General features: G+C 32.0%; 1 protein-coding gene and 1 long non-coding RNA gene across 2 annotated transcripts in view; both read left to right on the forward strand.

The window, feature by feature from the left end:
- luna overlaps window positions 1-17,788 on the forward strand; it is a 372,732-nt gene that overhangs the window by 205,020 nt on the left and 149,924 nt on the right. The gene's annotated exons all lie outside the window — the stretch shown is intronic.
- The window catches only part of LOC142238566 (uncharacterized), a 114,526-nt gene that overhangs the window by 894 nt on the left and 95,844 nt on the right, over window positions 1-17,788 (forward strand). The window lies entirely within an intron of this gene.

The raw sequence follows: 17,788 nt of genomic DNA on the forward strand, positions 1-17,788 counted from the left end.
GTTTGAAAGGTTTCACTGAATTTTTTTAAATATTTTCTATGACCAGATATACTCTCAATATTTATACCCTGCGCCACACTGTGGAACAGGGTATTATAAGTTAGTGCATATGTTTGCAACACCCAGAGGGAGACAAGATAGACACAGGGTGTCTTTGGAAAAAAAGCTCAGGGTGGGCTCCTGAGTCGATATAGCTATGTCCGTCTGACCGTGAACACATTTTTGTAATCAAAGTCTAGGTCGCAGACTCAGCTCAGGCTCCTGAGTCGATATAGCCATGTCCGTCTGTCCGTGAACACATTTTTGTAATCAAAGTCTAGGTCGCAGTTTTAGTCCAATAGACTTCAAATTTGGCACAAGTATGTGTTTTGGGTGAGAATATAACCCTATTGATGATGATTGAAAAAATCGGTTCAGATTTAGATATAGCTCCCATATATATATTTCGCCCGATATGTACTTATATGGGCCCAGAAGCCAGAGTTTTACCCTAATTTGCTTAAAATTTTGCACAAGAAGAACAATTAGTACTTTAGTCAAGTGTGCCAAATTTGGTTGAAATCGGTTCAGATTAAGATATAGCTCCCATATATATCTTTCGCCCGATATGGACTAATACGGTCCCAGAAGCCAGAGTTCTACCCCAATTTGGTTGAAATTTTGCACTAAGAGTGCAATTAGTAGTGTAGTCAAGTGTGCCAAATTTTATTGAAATCGGTTCAGATTTAGATATAGCTCCCATATATATCGTTCGCCCGATTTACACTCATATGACCACAGTGGCCAATGTTTTACTCCGATTTAGTTGAAATTTTGCACAGGGAGTAGAATTAGCATTGTAGCTATGCGTGCTAAATTTGGTTGAAATCGGTTCAGATTTAGATATATCTCCCATATATATCTTTCGCCCGATATGGACTAATACGGTCCCAGAAGCCAGAGTTCTACCCCAATTTGGTTGAAATTTTGCACAGGGAGTAGAATTAGCATTGTTGCTATGCGTGCCAAATTTCGTTGAAATCGGTTCAGATTTAGATATAGCTCCCATATATATCGTTCGCCCGATTTACACTCATATCACCACAGTGGCCAATTTTTTGCTCCGATTTAGTTGAAATTTTGCACAGGGAGTAGAATTAGGATTGTTGCTGTGCGTGCCAAATTTGGTTGAAATCGATTCAGATTTAGATATATCTCCCATATATATCTTTCGCCCGATTTACACTCATATGACTACAGAGGCCAATTTTTAACTCCGATTTAATTGAAATTTTGCACAGGGAGTAGAATTAGCATTGTTGCTATGCTTGCCAAATTTCGTTGAAATCGGTTCAGATTTAGATATAGCTCCCATATATAGCTTTCGCCCGACTTACTACAGAGGCCAATATTTTGCTCCGAATTAGTTGAAATTTTGCACAGGGAATATAATTAGCTTTGTAGCTATGATTGAAATCGGTTCAGATTTAGATATAGCTCCCATATCTATGTTTTTCTGATTTCGACAAAAATGGTCAAAATACCAACATTTTCCTTGTAAAATCGCCACTGCTTAGTCGAAAAGTTGTAAAAATGACTCTAATTTTCCTAAACTTCTAATACATATATATCGAGCGATAAATCATAAATAAACTTTTGCGAAGTTTCCTTTAAATTGCTTCAGATTTAAATGTTTCCCATATATTTTTGCTAACATTGTGTTCCACCCTAGTGCATTAACCGACTTAAATTTTGAGTCTATAGATTTTGTAAAAGTCTATCAAATTCTGTCCAGATCGAGTGATATTTAAATGTATGTATTTGGGACAAACCTTTATATATAGCCCCCAACACATTTGACGGATGTGATATGGTATCGAAAATTTAGATCTACAAAGTTGAGCAGGGTATAATATAGTCGGCCCCGCCCGAATTTAGACTTTCCTTACTTGTTTTCTTTTCAAACTTAAGTAAATTTGTTAAATCTTTAGCCATATTGGCTTATAAAACAAGGGATCTGAGTGGGTTTTTTATCAATTGCCGCAATGCTTGTTTCTGAGCCTAAAAATGGTTTCGGTAAAATTTTGTTGTTGTTCTCAAATATATGCATCTTGGATTTTGAGTACATGGAAAAGAGAATAGATAAACTTGGTAAAGTGGAATCAAATTTTGTAACGTTGCTAATTTTTTTTTTAATATTTATGAGAATACTAGTGAAAAAGATGCAAATCCATATTGAAATATAGGATAAAAAATATGAAAAAAAATTAACTTTAATTTGCATAAACTGAGTAGAAACTCTCGAAATCATAAAAAAATAACATTACTGTTTAAATTGTTGGCTAAAACTACAAGAATAGCATAACCAAAATAAGAAAAATATATTTATCGAAATCCTTTATACAGATAATAGATAGGCAATTTGGGTCTTTGACATTCCTTATCAATATCCTCTACTTGCATCAAAATACCATTACAAAAACTCCCAATTATAAAAAAAAATAGAACGAAATACCAAAATTTATAAAAACCTACCATAGATAGGGCTCGGATAGCGGTTCGTTTACTGTTTGTAACCCTTTAGTCTCACATCCAAGTACTTGGTATTCTTCATATCTGTTGCTCAAAATGTGTGTGTTAACTGTTTGCTGGTTTTTCATACTGTTATTGCCAAATAAGTTCTTAAGTTTTTTTTTTATTATTATTTACCATTGACTTTTTTTACAATTTATACTGTACTCTTCGAGTTCATCCATTTGTAGCTACCTATCTAAGTACTACCTACACACATACATTCAATTTTTTTATATAAAAAAAATAAAAATGAACGGACCAACTGACAAGTAAACTCTTGCTAGCTTATGTACTGCATGAAATCTACTCACATGTCTGGTTATTTAGCAGCAAAAATGTGGCAATTTATTTAGCCTTGAAGGCTTTAAAGCGAATATAATGAACTAATATTTAACTTGGAGCAAACAAAACAAAAAACACAAAAACACCGAAACGCATAAATGTCAGTACGTTTAACCCCCAAAAAAATGCCAGAACCATCGGTGCGCTTTGTTGAAATTCTTCACACATACCACCATAGAACTATTACGACTACTTGGCTCACCCGGCATTTGCATAAATATGAAAATTTCCAAAAGTTTCATTTGGTGGTGCCTGTAGAATTCTCCATTCACTGCCGCATCGTGTCTCATCGTATGGCAATATAAGCAAATTTAATGGTGGAAAATTAACATGCTATTATTTTCGAAATGAAATAATACCGCACTTAGTGTTTGCTAAGATAATTACTTGCTAAACATAGTGATTAAGGAATTTACCATGAAATGTGTGAGAGTTTATATATACGAGTATATGAGTGTTATTTAAAATTTTCAAGAATTTTTAGCAGAAGGCGAAATTTTTTGGGGACCGAGGGTTGATTTTACCTATAGCCAAAATTTGTGCAAATAAATTGTATGACCAAATCCAACATTACCCATTTTCTATTTGTTTTTATTTTCTTTGAAGAAAAAGGTTTAAACTTTTTTGTTTTGTGCAATTCAAGTACAAATTACACTGCATGTCCCTTCACATTAGTCTGTAATGGGAGAACAACATACAGACAAATGTTTCCAGCTCTCACAAGAATCAAGAGAAAACTAATAGATTCACATGGACTTTCGAACAATCGACATTTATTGTAAAACCGCGATGTACACATATATGTGTGTGTGAGTGTACTACAAATGTCTGCTGTAAATAGCTTCTAATTTGTTTATTTGCCTTCTCAAAGATGGAAGAGTCGATTTGTGTTTACATGTGTGTGAGCACCATATTATTGAGGAGAATGACTGACTCAACGATTGCAGCACTGAGATACTTAGGGGTGGTAGAGTGGGAGCACATCTCCCATGGATGCTGATTATAGCTCTGTTCTTTAAAACTCACGCCACTACATTCATTCGTTGTTGTCTGGTGATAAAATACAACCATTTACTGATAGTGGGAGAATTTTCTTTCTTCTTCTTCTTCGTTTGCTTCCCGTTTTCATTGGCATTGTAAGCCACTGTATTTATCTTTAGTTTTCCAATTTCATTCATGTCTTTATGGAGATACTTTGCATTTTTAATTCACCAACGAATCAAGCTGAATTTAACAAAAGCTTTAATTACCAGCCATGCTAGCTTCCAGAGAATGAGGAGGAGAACTATTCAGCATCTCATTCGCTTTCATACATTTTTCTCATTATTTCGAATTGTTTCGTTGGTCGTGGCTGCGCTTTTTTTTGTTCAATTCAGCTTCATAGTGATTAATATGTTGTACTGATCGACCCTATTCTGAGTTATTCTGCTGTGGAACTAAATACCAACACCTCCGCTCTTTTGCTAGGCCCCCTACCCCTCTGACATTTTTGTTCGTATTTCATAGCTTCATTGTTGTATGGCTGCATTTGGTTTTCTCAGAACTGCATTGAATTGCAATTGTTGGCTGATGAATCATGGCGAATCGAATGAAGACAAGTGCATTTCTTGTTCCAAGTGGCAAGCTTTAGCTTCTCCAGCAGCTGCAGTGAGACTGCCTTCAATTGTTGCCAAGCATTGTTTGCAGGTACTCATCGGTATGCCTTGCATCAAAATCAACTAAGGAATGCTGGCTGGCAGAATTTCTTTTGTGAGACAGAGGAGGAATTCTTGCTGCTATTGAAAATGCATGACCCTGGTTAATATAATGCACTTGAGCGATTATGACCCTGCTGCTGATTTAGTATTTGCCTCTTGTTGGCCTCTGATACATTCCATGAGATGAAAAGTGATAGTTCCGAGTGATTGTTTAAGGATTAGCCAGCCATTCATTCATTGTGATTTTCGTATTTGGGGAAATGTTGTGTTCTTGTAGAAAGCTACGAATTTAATTGAGTTTTTTTCTCGTAAAAAATGAAGAAAGATACATGCTGAGTTTTTTGAAAAGTCTTGTGATTTTTAAATTATTATTGATTAATTTTGCAAACATTTAAATTAGATTTTAAAGAAATTTTTGCAATGACATTTCTCTATTAAATACATGAGACGTATGTTGTATCAATAATCATACGCAGTATGGAACATACATTAATATTATTAATACCCTCAGGTGGTCAAACATTTCCTTACTATCATTATTTATATGAAATCAAAACAAAGGAAAGGAAAATCAAAACAGACTATATGGAGTCTTTTATAAACCTCATCTACAAAAATTAAAAAAAATGTTGTTGATAATTTTTTTTTCTGTGTAAATTCTTTACCAATATGGCCGGGCCTTCCCAAGTGGGAATAAAACAAATACGTTTGAAAATTATTAGACCTCAAAAAGGCATTAAACATTGGAACAAATATGCCATATGTCACTATAATTGAGCCCACATGTAGTACCGGAATATTCCTGATTTTCCAATTGGACCTTATATGTGTTGCGTATAGCCAAGGAAGTACATATGGGACCCCATATGTACTTTCATAAAGGAGCTACGAGTTTCAATGTGTCTGTAACAAGAAAAAGCCGCAGTAGTTGGCGGTAGGGCTTTCACACGATACATACGAGTGAATGCATGTACATCTTCAGCAGACCATATAAACAAGGATACTTACCAGGAATAGGTTTCTTGATGCCATATTACAAAACAGATTAACCCTTTTACTACCAATGTCCACTTAGAAGGACATTCGGAAAAGACACCAAATTCTATTTTCCCGCTTAGATTCGATTTATTTCTCGATGTTATTTTAATCGAAATAAGCTATAAATATTTCCCATATTGGTGAGCACTAAAATATATTTTTATAAACTTCTTTAACAATAAACGAAAAATTCGAAAATTTGAGACAATTTTTGTACTCTATGTTTCCAGTAAATGGACATTTATACAAAAACTATAGCTGATACTTTTTCCGGTTCTTTTTTGTATTTTTTCCCCCACTTTGAAGGATATTATAGGCCAAATAACGCTTCTCTTCGTAAGGCCATTTGGTCATAAATCAAGAATCAAGTTTCCAGAACAAGCTCATATAGCTCTTGAAGTAATTGAGGTAGGATCTCAAAATAACAATTTTTGTTTTACATGCTGTTAGTACTAGTAAAAACAGAAGAAATTTAAGTTTTTAACATTATGTTTATTTCGGTAGTGAAAGGGATTAGCATCATCTCCTGGATTTAATGTAGACTTGACTTTCCGTCTGTCTGTTCTTATGGTTAGCCACTGTGATACCATTTGTACCGATCAAAAGTACGATATAACACACATTTAAATTTTTCCCTTTTCATTTGTTTGTGGTGAGAGTATGAGAATGTTTCCTTGCCAAGTAGTAAATCAAAGGAATCGATTTGCTCTACTAGGCGTATGATTTCTGAATTACTCATACGATCTAGGGTCTATGGTATTTATATTTATCATTCGTCCCAAAGATCATTGAACTGAACGATTAAATAATTAGCTATGGTTAATTGTAATAAGTAATAAAGAAGCGGAATATTATGGCTGATCGAAGGAATGTTATTAAATACGAATATTTACCACTCATTAGTTCTAAAATTAAATATCTAACATAATTTTAAGTAAACAAAATTTTTTTTATATTTCACTTTGCTAACCCAATGTGCCATTTCGTAAAATACTTTAAATTACCATTTCAAGCAAAATTTTTAATATATTTCATTTCAATGCTTCCGTTAAAAAAAAAAGATTTTACCATTAAGCACTATTAAAGCTTCTCTATAGAAAGTCATTGATAGATTCCATCACAAACAAGGGCATAAAAACAAAAAATATATATTTCTAGTAGCAACAATCTCCTTCTTTCGTTAGAAACATAATAAAAGAAAATGCTTTAGATTTACATCATTTTGGAAATGGCGTAAGAAAACAACTGTTAATTGTGTGTGTGTGTGCTTTTTATGATTTTCCCAAAAAAAGCTAAACGTCCAGCACAGTTTGTATTCCACTCATCTCGGCCATTAGAGAACACAGGTTTTGGTGTTTTTGTTTTGATTGTTTTGTTCTCCTAACATGCAGCGTTTATGGCCATATTGGCATAATCACTAAACGGGTTGTCATCTTAGTGTGGAATAAGCATTGGAATATCTGGTTTTGAAGACTGTTCACAGATACCCATGCCAAACTATGTTGTTGTTAGCTATTTTTACCCATTTATTATACAATTAACCGGTTTCCATCATGTTTGAGATTTTTTCGCTTTGTTTTGTTTGTTATCATTTTTAGTCGTTTGACTTGGTGGCTTAAACTGTGCTAACCGAATTGATTCATACCAACGAGATTGGTATTTGTCGATTTATTTAAGACTTAGCATGTACTAGCAGGTATATAGATGTATGTCCGTTCATCCACAATGTGAATGGGTAAATAAAATCTTTTGTTGGCCCCACAAAAACATAACAAAAAATTCTCCATGTGGGGTTGTGGTGTGATGACATAATTCCCCAGCGATAGGGAAACTATTGGTAAGCTTTATTTCATATTTTAGGTTTTTCACAGATCATATACGCACTCTAGAGTTGTTGAATGACTTGAATTGAAATGAAAATGAAATGATGTTTGGTTTTGTATCATAGTTTGTTTTTCTAAATTTGCCAGTTGTCTATGGCTATTGTGATGGGTGTTTTTGAGAAGACACACTTCTTGATTCATGGCTTTTGAATATTCATGGATCGACACCTGATTGTGGTTTCTGATGGAAGCCAGACATATAGGCTATGGGAAAATGCCAACCTTCCTTTGATTTGGTTTTGGAATACATTTGTTTTCTCCTGTTCGCCTGTCAAGTTTCATTTACTGCGTCTTGGAGTTTTTTTGTGGACTGGTTTTTTGTGGACGGTGATAACTATTTAACAAATCTTCATATTTTGAATAAATGTTTATAAAAATTGAATATTAATATGTTTATGTTAATTTCTATTTTTTTTTAATGTAGCCTTTTCATATCTGAAGATTAGGATATCATAAATGTTATTTCTGGATAGCAATACAATTTGAATCGTATTTTATAATCTGTAGACACTTGATATAATTATTGATGGGAGGTTAGCATGCTTATTAAGTGATGAAAGAACAAACATTTTAGTATCGATAACAAAAAGAAACTTCACTGAAAAAAAAAAATATTGACGTGATATTAAAGATTACGCAACCTAAATTTTAGGATGCGAAATTTACAAAATATTAAGGAAAAATTTTTATAAAATAATAAAATTTTAATTAAATTTCTTTAAAATAATGAAATTTTAATTAAGTTTATAATCTTTGCTTCAAAAATGTTTTTCATTAAATGTAGGACACAAAGTTTGTAAATTTGCATCCCTCCGTTAAAGTCCCATGTCTTCGGACTAAGGCTGATTTTCCTTAAAGTAAAGAAACACATTTTTGATTAAAAGAAATTATCCTTAAATTAACTGAAACATGGAACCTTTAGATTTAAGATAAAAACGCTTCAAATTTAGGCTAAGACTTATTTTGAGGATATAGCGTCTTTGGTTTAAAGTTTGTTTTGGAATTAAAAAACCATTTTCTACCTTGAAGTATCTGTTATAATTTGGATTTTGAAACAGTAGGTGAAACCGCGAAAATAGATTGAAAATTTGATATATGAGATCTGTATCCTAATTCTAATTTTGTTTGTCCTAGATTTCAAGCCAGATAGGTCGCTAAAAATTTCCTTATTTTGGTATTTATTCTTGGGCTCGGAATCAATACCAAAATCCTTAAGGTAAGGTCAAAATCTTTGGGTCCAAGTAACTTGGTTTTGAGTGTAGATTTTATTGCTTATACATAAAACCTTCAACTAAGAAATGCCTATTTTTAGGGGCTAAATCGCTTCACTTACTTTTTCACACAAATGTTTATATTTTGACGATAGCATCAAATTCTACTTGAGAAAAATTCCCATTATATTTTAAGACAGTATTGTCTAACATTTGTTGTGGGCCTTTACCTAAAATGGTATGAGCAAAACTTTTCAGACACCCGATTGTTTTACCCATTAATATCATTCTTTTAATTTAAGCTTTGTATATTGGAGTTTCTCGAATTTCCTCGAACAAATTCATTAATTATCGCCTTATGGTAGGCTAATAGTTTTTCTATAGAATTTGGTTGTTAAGAATTTCTTTTCTTATCTTCATTACAAAATATTTTCATTTAATTATGTGGCAAGTCTTAATTTTTCTTGGAAATTATATCATTGTAGACAAACGAATTAATACAAAATTCTTTAAAGAAATTATAACAGCAAGTTTGAATGTATTAATGTCAAACTATATGGTTTCTCTTCAAGTATTATAGATTTTTATTTTTGGAATTTTGCCTTTCTGAAACATTCTTCAAGTCTTAAAGTATACACAAAAATCAACTATGCTATGAAATATTTAAAATATATAACACAAAGAGGTTTTTTTCTGGAAAAAAAAGTGTTGTGCCAGTGTTACACTATTTCGGCTCCCATAGACCTTACACGCAAATAATAATAATGTCAGTCGAAAGATATTGTTGATTTTTAATATAGTGGGGAATAAAAAATTTTGTTAATTTAAAATCTATGGTAATTATTTAAATCGAAATTGTCACGACTTTATCATTGAACACAAATAACTTGTCTTAGACACTCTTGGATTCAATGATTCATAGAAACTCCCAAAAGTATGCAATGATTTTTTGAAGCCATTATATTAAAAAATAACAAAGAACACATTTTATAATGTTAATAAAACAGTACATTTAAAACAAAATCAATTTACTTTAGAATTTGAAACAAACTTAATACCTTATCACTTAAATTCTTCAACCGATTATATTTTTAATTAATTACGAATATAATTAAACAATAAATAAATAAAATACATAAATTTTCTATAGAAAAAAACTTCTGACAAAATTTTCTATATAGAAATAGAATTTTGACAAAATTTTCTACATACAAATAAAATGTTGACAAAATTACCTATAGAAATAAAATTTTGATAAAATTGTGACAAAATTTTCTATAGAAATAAATTTTTGGCAAAATTTTCTATAGAAATAAAATTTTAACAAAATTTTCTATAAAAAATAAAATTTTAAGAAAATTTTCGATAGAAATAAAATTTTGACAAATTTTCTATAGAAATTAAATTTTGACAAAAATTTCCACATAGGAATAAAATTTTGACAAAATTTTCTATAGAAATAAAAATTTGTTAAAAAAGATTATATTGATTTCTCGAAAAATCCCTACAAAAATCCCCAAATTTATGGAAATTCCCCAACAAATCCTCAATACTGGCAACACTGCTCAGCACTTGTGGTATCACAATAGTCTAAGTGAGCCTGTGGGTTTTTTCACATGGTGGACCCAAGCACGTATTTATGATAAGACTCACGAACACTAACGAAAAAAATGTGCACGCAGAGAAGGAATAAGATTACCCCAACCATGTTCCAAGAGCAAAATGTAACTTTTTCACAGAAAACATGTAGCATGTTCATGTTCTTTTCTCGGAAATTTTGTATCTGATTTCGGAAAGCATGTTTTGTTTGGCGAGAACAGAATATTTTTGCGACAAACATGGTCGCTGTGAAAAAACATGGTGCTCTTGAAACATGTTTAAGGTGATCACATTCTTTCTTTGGATGTGTGTATGGGAACTCTAACGAGTAGGCAATTTGTAAGCAAGCACACTATTCTTGATTCTTCTTGATTAACGAAAACTCTCATCATACAATTATGGCAGACTATTAAGTCGGAAAAGGAAAGTCTTCAATAAATATATTGATAATTTCTTATTAACGCTTTAAAACATGCTTTGATTTTTTTCCATTATACAAAATGACGATTTTCAAAATTATGCGCATAAAAAGGACCTCATAATTATTGCAAAAACTTATTTTCTGTTTGTTTATTTTTTAATTTTTATAAGAAATTTTCGCCAACCTAATGGAGTTATCTTTTCTTCATGTATGCCTCTAACAATTTTATCAACTAAATGCCAGTAGAATTGCAATGACCCTACAAAAAAGTTGAAAATTAACTAAAGCAGAAGAAGTTTTTCGTACACTTCTAAAAAAAAATAGTAAGAATGAACTACAAAGTGGTTAAATGGTAATAATCTGGCACCTATATCGTTTTCTTTATTTTTAGTGAATTTTAGCTTTTCGAGAAAGCAATTTTTCTGGCATAAAGATTTTCATTTTCCCCATACTTTTTTTTTTTTATTTATTTATTTATTTATTCAAATTTCTACTAACACGACAAGGATTTATCCTTATAAGTGATGGTGTTGGGAACATAGATTTAATTACATTGAAATATAGAGTTTTAAAAAGAATTTTTTTTGTGTGCCAGGATTACTTTATTCGTCCTGGAAGATATGCCCTGTTTAGGAGATACCAAGTCAACTTTATACTTTACATAAATATGAATATTATCTATTTCGACTTTTTATTTATTAGCCCCAGTATGATATTTTTATGTTGCCCCCACAATTTCTAACAAACTTTAATATTTCATTTTGTTCTAGCTTTAAAGGATTTGCTTCTATTTTTATCTATGGCTATTTTTCTTGCTTTTGTTAATGACTTTTCTGAGAACTCTGGACATAATTAATCCTTTAATATCTGTTTTCTTTTATTTACATTTCATTTACACAAATCATAATCGCTACTAAAACGCTGCCATTTTTTTTTTTCTAGAAAATCGTGCTTGGCTTATTTTTGAAATTCTTTATTACGTGCGTTTGGGTAGCCATGGGCTTTCCTGTATTTTTCCACAGCTACATTGTGCTGAATTATTACTAATTAACAAAATGCATTGAGGCTCAGAAATATTAACTAAGCTTGGCCACGATATTATTTTTAATTAAATATCAGAGAGAAAGGTGTGTATAAACAAATCCATTCACCGACAGCTCCACTGCCACCACACCCCGTTGCTCCCATTACACTACCATGTCACTGGCCATTGAATTATAAATCGTAATCTACTTATGAAAATTGTGGTTAATTATCAACACAAACACAAATGGCCGTAAATTGGATAAAATTAAATAAAGCATTTTTCTATTACTCCAACCACACACACACACTCCCACTCACACTGACTCTCTTCATTCGGATTTGTTTTGTGGACAAGAAAAAACAACACGGATTCAAACAGGATTATTCGATTGTATGAAAGGATTATTGTAAAATAATTATGAATGCTTAAATGAATATGATGTTTATGAAAGGGGGTGAGGGTGGGGGAGAGGGGTGAGGTGCATGAAGGGTTCTTCAAATCAAACGACAATGACGGTAACTGGGAGTGCAATGCTTGTGTATGGATAACGGCAACGGCAACGGCGACGGCGACGACGATGATGATGCGTTTGATTTATGGGCCATGGACTTGGCTTGCTTTCGAATGGACAAATAAACAGAAACGCGTTTATTTACTACACGGACGTGGACGTGTGCTCGGATTTGGGTTTGTGTTTACGAGCAGTTCATGCCTTATGCTTTATTTCCTTGTTCATTTCCTTTTCTTGTTAAAGCTAATAATAGCTCACAGCCGAAGCAAACTATTCTTCTGTTTCTACTTCGCCTTCTTCACCAAATAGCGAACGACTGCGAGCAATCGTCACAAGTGCGACATTGCGACTCCAACAGAACCATAAAAATAAAGTCATAAAAAATAGTTTGTTGTACGCTCGAGTATTGAACGTGCAACGAAGTGAGTGAAATGGAATGAAATGTACAAAGCGATGATGGCGAAAAACAAAACAAAAAACTGCTTCAAAAAAAACGAAACAACAAACGTTTTGGGGGTATGACTGACTGAGCTGAAATTTAGTACGAGTTTCCACCATGTTTACGAGTAAAAATTTTGTCGTAAAATTTGCTTTCACTTGCCCAAGAGTTTCGTGGAAAAGGTAAAATGGCCAAATGCAGTCGACAACTGATTTGAGGTCGTTCTGCAGAAATGAAAAGCAAAAAACCAACACACACACACAGACACACACACTCACAACAGAAAACGCAAAATTAAAGTTTCAAATGTCACCGGATTTAAGAAGTTCAGGGAAATGGCCATAAATTATGTTCCGCGGCAAAACTTTTTGTTCATAGACTGGCAAGAAAGCCACACTGACAGGGACCGTAGCAGTAGGCTTTAGCCTTAACCTTTCTTTCTTTCTTTCTTTGCCACCGCAACAGCGATTAGAGCATAAATGAAATGTTGCTGGGGGTATCTGTCTAGTCATGGCGGGCCCTATCTTCCCCTCGAGTTGGAATTACATGTCCAGCCGGCCTTCCATCTTCCGCAGCACCACCAACTTTCAGGTGGTTTTCATGTATATAAATCGCGTGCCAAAGAGCAATTTATTAAGCATTCAGCTAACATTGGCGTGGTTTTGGTTGGCTTTGTTTCGGATCCTTAAAGTTCTCTGTTAAATGCCTAAAAGTATACCACAATGAATATGTATGAGTGAGTGGCATGAACTCTCACCATTGCAATCACCACCACCACCGCCACCACCTAGCTAAGCCTTAGTCATGGCGAGATACTCCTTTGTCGCCGTTTTAATATTATATTTACTTATGCATTGGTATTAAGATTGTGTGAGTGTGCATGTATTTGGCCTTTTAAGGACTTGTTGGCGCCAAAATGTTTGTAAGTATTTCCTCTGCAAAATTCACCAAAAAAAGTGCAAAAAGACACGTCACGTGAAATTGCTCAGGAACGACGCCATCCTTCGTTGTCGTCGTCTGTCTTTAGCTTCTTGGTTTAGTTAAAAACTTGAAACAAAAGCCACACACCCTCACGCAATTTAATCGTCTGCAATTGCATACCTTGAGGGGTCCTGCATTTCATGGAGTGAATTCCTTGCATATTTTCAGGTGTATTTATATTGTATGCAATGAATTTGAACATTTTAATTCGGAATTCATTTAAACTTATTCCGCCTTCGAGTTTAATGGCCTTACATAGAAGAGGATTTAATGAAATTGATTCTGTTTCATGTGGAAATTTTATAAGTTGTTGTATTCATAAACATTAACACTTTGAAATGTGTTCGTGTCCATCCGTCATGCTGTATCCCAGAAATTTCAGATATTGGTATCAGATGAAAATTTCTACATCTCCAAAAAGTATGCAACAGTTTTCTTAATCCATGAATTTTGCAATTTGTAATTATTTTATTGAATTTTATTTGAATGATAAATTCTTAATGCTAAGAAGTATTGTCTTAATTTTTCATCGACAATATCATGATTAATTTCTTAATGTATATATACAGAAAAAAATATCACCAAAATTATTTCAATTAAAAATTTAATTGGTTCAATAAAAAATTTTAATTGAAAGAAAAATCAATAACAAAAATTAATTGTATCAATTAATTTTTTAACTGGAATAATTAAAATTTTAAATGACTTTTGTGATTTATACTATCATCATATCAATTAAATAATAAAAATAAATAATTTTTTTTTTTTCTGTGTAGTGTTATTATCACATGTGCTTTCGTGTTTGTTCCGGCCAGTTACATATTATGGGGACAGGTCTCAAAGATGGTATTCTTACAAATAATACTTAAATTAACGCCTGGCATATGGTGTCCGTGCGTTTGTCCCAGAAATTTCAGATATTAAAATCCGATGAAAGTTGAACATCTCCCAAAAGTATGCAATAGTTTTCTTCACTGAATTCCATTAAGCCATCGGTTCCAATCCAACAATTACAGATGTGGTGATGAAAATTCTCAATAATACTTTTCTTCACAAGGGCATTTCAGACTTTAATAATTTTCCCGTATTGGTTCAATGAAAGATGGTTTTAATTGCATGATGGCGACAGCCACAAGAATAGATTTTTACTAAAGCATACGATTTTAGAATTACAAGTGTATGCGTGAAATGGAACTTTTTTTTTTAATTACTACTGGTATTCGATCTTTCATATACACTGTTAGAAAAATATGTTTTTCATATGTTCCGATATAAACAAAATATGTTTTGGGCACAATTTTTAAACACAATATATTTAAGTGCAAACATGTAATGTTCCTAAACTAATACGTAATGTTTGGGACACATATGTTGATATGTTATAATATATAATGTTTGGGGCATGAATGTTTTATAAAAATAATATGTGTGAATGTAAACATATATAAATTTACAAATTTGGAGTAAACATATATATGTTGTGATATTTTATTCAGAGAGCGACAGAGAGAGAGAGAGAGTATAGAGAAAGAAATAGAGATGGAAACTGGGAGAGTTGACGAAAGATATCAACATAACATATCGAGAGAATGAAAAGAGAGCAATTTCTGTGAAACCGCTTGTATGTTGTTTCGGAAAACTGTTTTATGATAAGGCCAAAAATTTGATATGCTTAAGTCTAAATATTATTTAATTTGAATATTAGAATGAGTATTCGGAGTAAAGGGAATAGACATTCGGAACCAAGAGAATAGACATTTGAAGAAAAAAACAGCATGTGTTTTCGTCTTGAGAGCAGCATTTTATGTATGTGTGGACATGTGTTTTGTTTATCATTTTGGCATTATGGGCACAATTTTTTCTTGGTTCGTTAAAATAAATCGGAACGTATGCTAACCACTGCTCCACATGGCCAACAAATGTATGTTTCTGTTAAATAATGTTATGTTTGCATGGGCTCGTGGGCGCTGCAAACTATGCTATATAAATGTAACTTATAACGATAATTGTCTATTGGTGGCTATAACAGCTACGTACACGGTTGAAAAAGACTGTTTTTCATATGTTTGGCTATAAACATTATATGTTTGGAACACAAATTTTTAAACACAATATTTTTGAGTGCAAGCATATAATGTTCATAAACTAGCATAACATGTGTGGGACATATATGTTAATATGTTAGAACATATTATGTTTGGGACATAAAATGTTTGTAAATATAATATGCTTGAATGCAAACATATATTAATTTAGAAATAGCCTGTAAACATATATGTGTTTAGTAGCTTGGAGCGCTATTTGACAGGGAGCGATATTGAATTAAGTTGGTGGTTGTTGCTTGTTATTACAAAATTAACATTTTATTTTTCCTTGGGCAATTGATCAGCTACTTCTTTGATCCTTACAAACTCTGTGGTCCGCTGTTCGAATCCCCGTCCGACAAAAGGTAAAATTAAAATAAAAAATAAATCATAAAATTGAATAATTTCTTCTACAATGTTTGTATTACAGAAAAAGGTTCTATGAACTAAAATATCTCGTGGAATTGAGAAAGATGTCGGGGAATATACAATTAGGCAGAAACAAAATTTTGAGCATTCATGTCGAAAACCTATGTTGTTGGCACCTATATTATCTGTTTATTTTCATAATTCATTATGATTGTAAATATATAAATAAATAAATAAAATTTTGAGCACAATATTGTTTGGGAGAATTTTTTTTAAGCATATAATATTTTTGGGTGCAAAATGCTTCCAAACATATTATATGGTCACATAATAACATATTGTTTTTTGGAAGACAACATTATTGAATTTGGATGCAAAAATACAAAATGTTTGGAACTTAGACTACCCAAACATATATTGTTTAGACCAATACGCTTTCAAACATATTATATATTGGTAGAGATCAAACATATAAATGTTTGGGCAATACCCAAAAATGTATATGCTTGAAGCAAAATATGTTTGGGAGTATATGTTACAGAAGCGATTTTTTGTGAGGGTGTAGCCCAGTGGTAGTGTGTTGGCTTACAAATTGCATGGTTCCCGGTTCGATTCTCCGTCCAGGCGAAAGGTAAAATTTAAAAAAATTATTATTATTTATTTATTTATTGTTTATTTTAATCATACAGTAAATGTATGATAAAAAAAGGGAAAAGTAGCATTGGCTGCTAAGGCCATCAGCTATTAAAAAAATTATAAAATTAAATAATTTCTTCAACATTATTTGTATTACAGAAAAATGTGCCAAGATCTTAAAATTTCATGGAAGTGAAAATTATGTGAGGGAATGAGCACAATCTTCTTGGAGAGAAAATTCTTCCAAGCATATAATATTTGTGGGCTCAAAATGCTTCCAAACATATAATATGTTCACATAAAACAAACATAATAATGTTTCGGCAATATCCAATAATATATGTGTTTCCTGCAAAATATGTTTGGAACATATGTTAGAAAAGCGATTTTTTTTTTGAGGGTGTACTCATACGAGTAGTTTATCTTTATATTTCACATTTTTGATTTTGTTTCTTTATTTGATATTTGGATCTCTTTCGAAGTTTCAATTTAACTTTGATTAGTTCAAAAACAAATAAGATAATTTTTGTTACAAAAAATTAATAAAATTAATTTTTTTTATTAGGTCTAAAAGTAGGCAATGTATTATTACCAACAATACAATTTGTAATAGGCAATGATTTTCTTAATCGCATTGCATAAATATCATATAAGTTAATAAGAATATCAGTATATTTTCATTCTAGGTTAAATGTTCTTGATGACAATTCAAAAAATTATAACGAGACTTATATTATTATAAAAACGCCCAAATCTTGTTTAATACCATATATGTATTTGTTTACTTTCCACCATGAAAATTCCTCTTGTTTTCTAATTATATCAATTTCTTTGGTATGTATATTTGTAAAAAAAAAAGAGACAAACTCATGGTTGTTAAGTCTTCTCCATTATAATACAATGTATTGACATAAACACAAATGGATATTTTCAATTTTCTAAAGTCAGTCAGTATCTGAAAGTGGCAAACTACTTGTATTTTAATATCCTTAGATAT

The sequence above is a fragment of the Haematobia irritans genome, chromosome 5, assembly GCF_050003625.1.
Source record: "Haematobia irritans isolate KBUSLIRL chromosome 5, ASM5000362v1, whole genome shotgun sequence".
NCBI lineage: Eukaryota > Metazoa > Arthropoda > Insecta > Diptera > Muscidae > Haematobia > Haematobia irritans.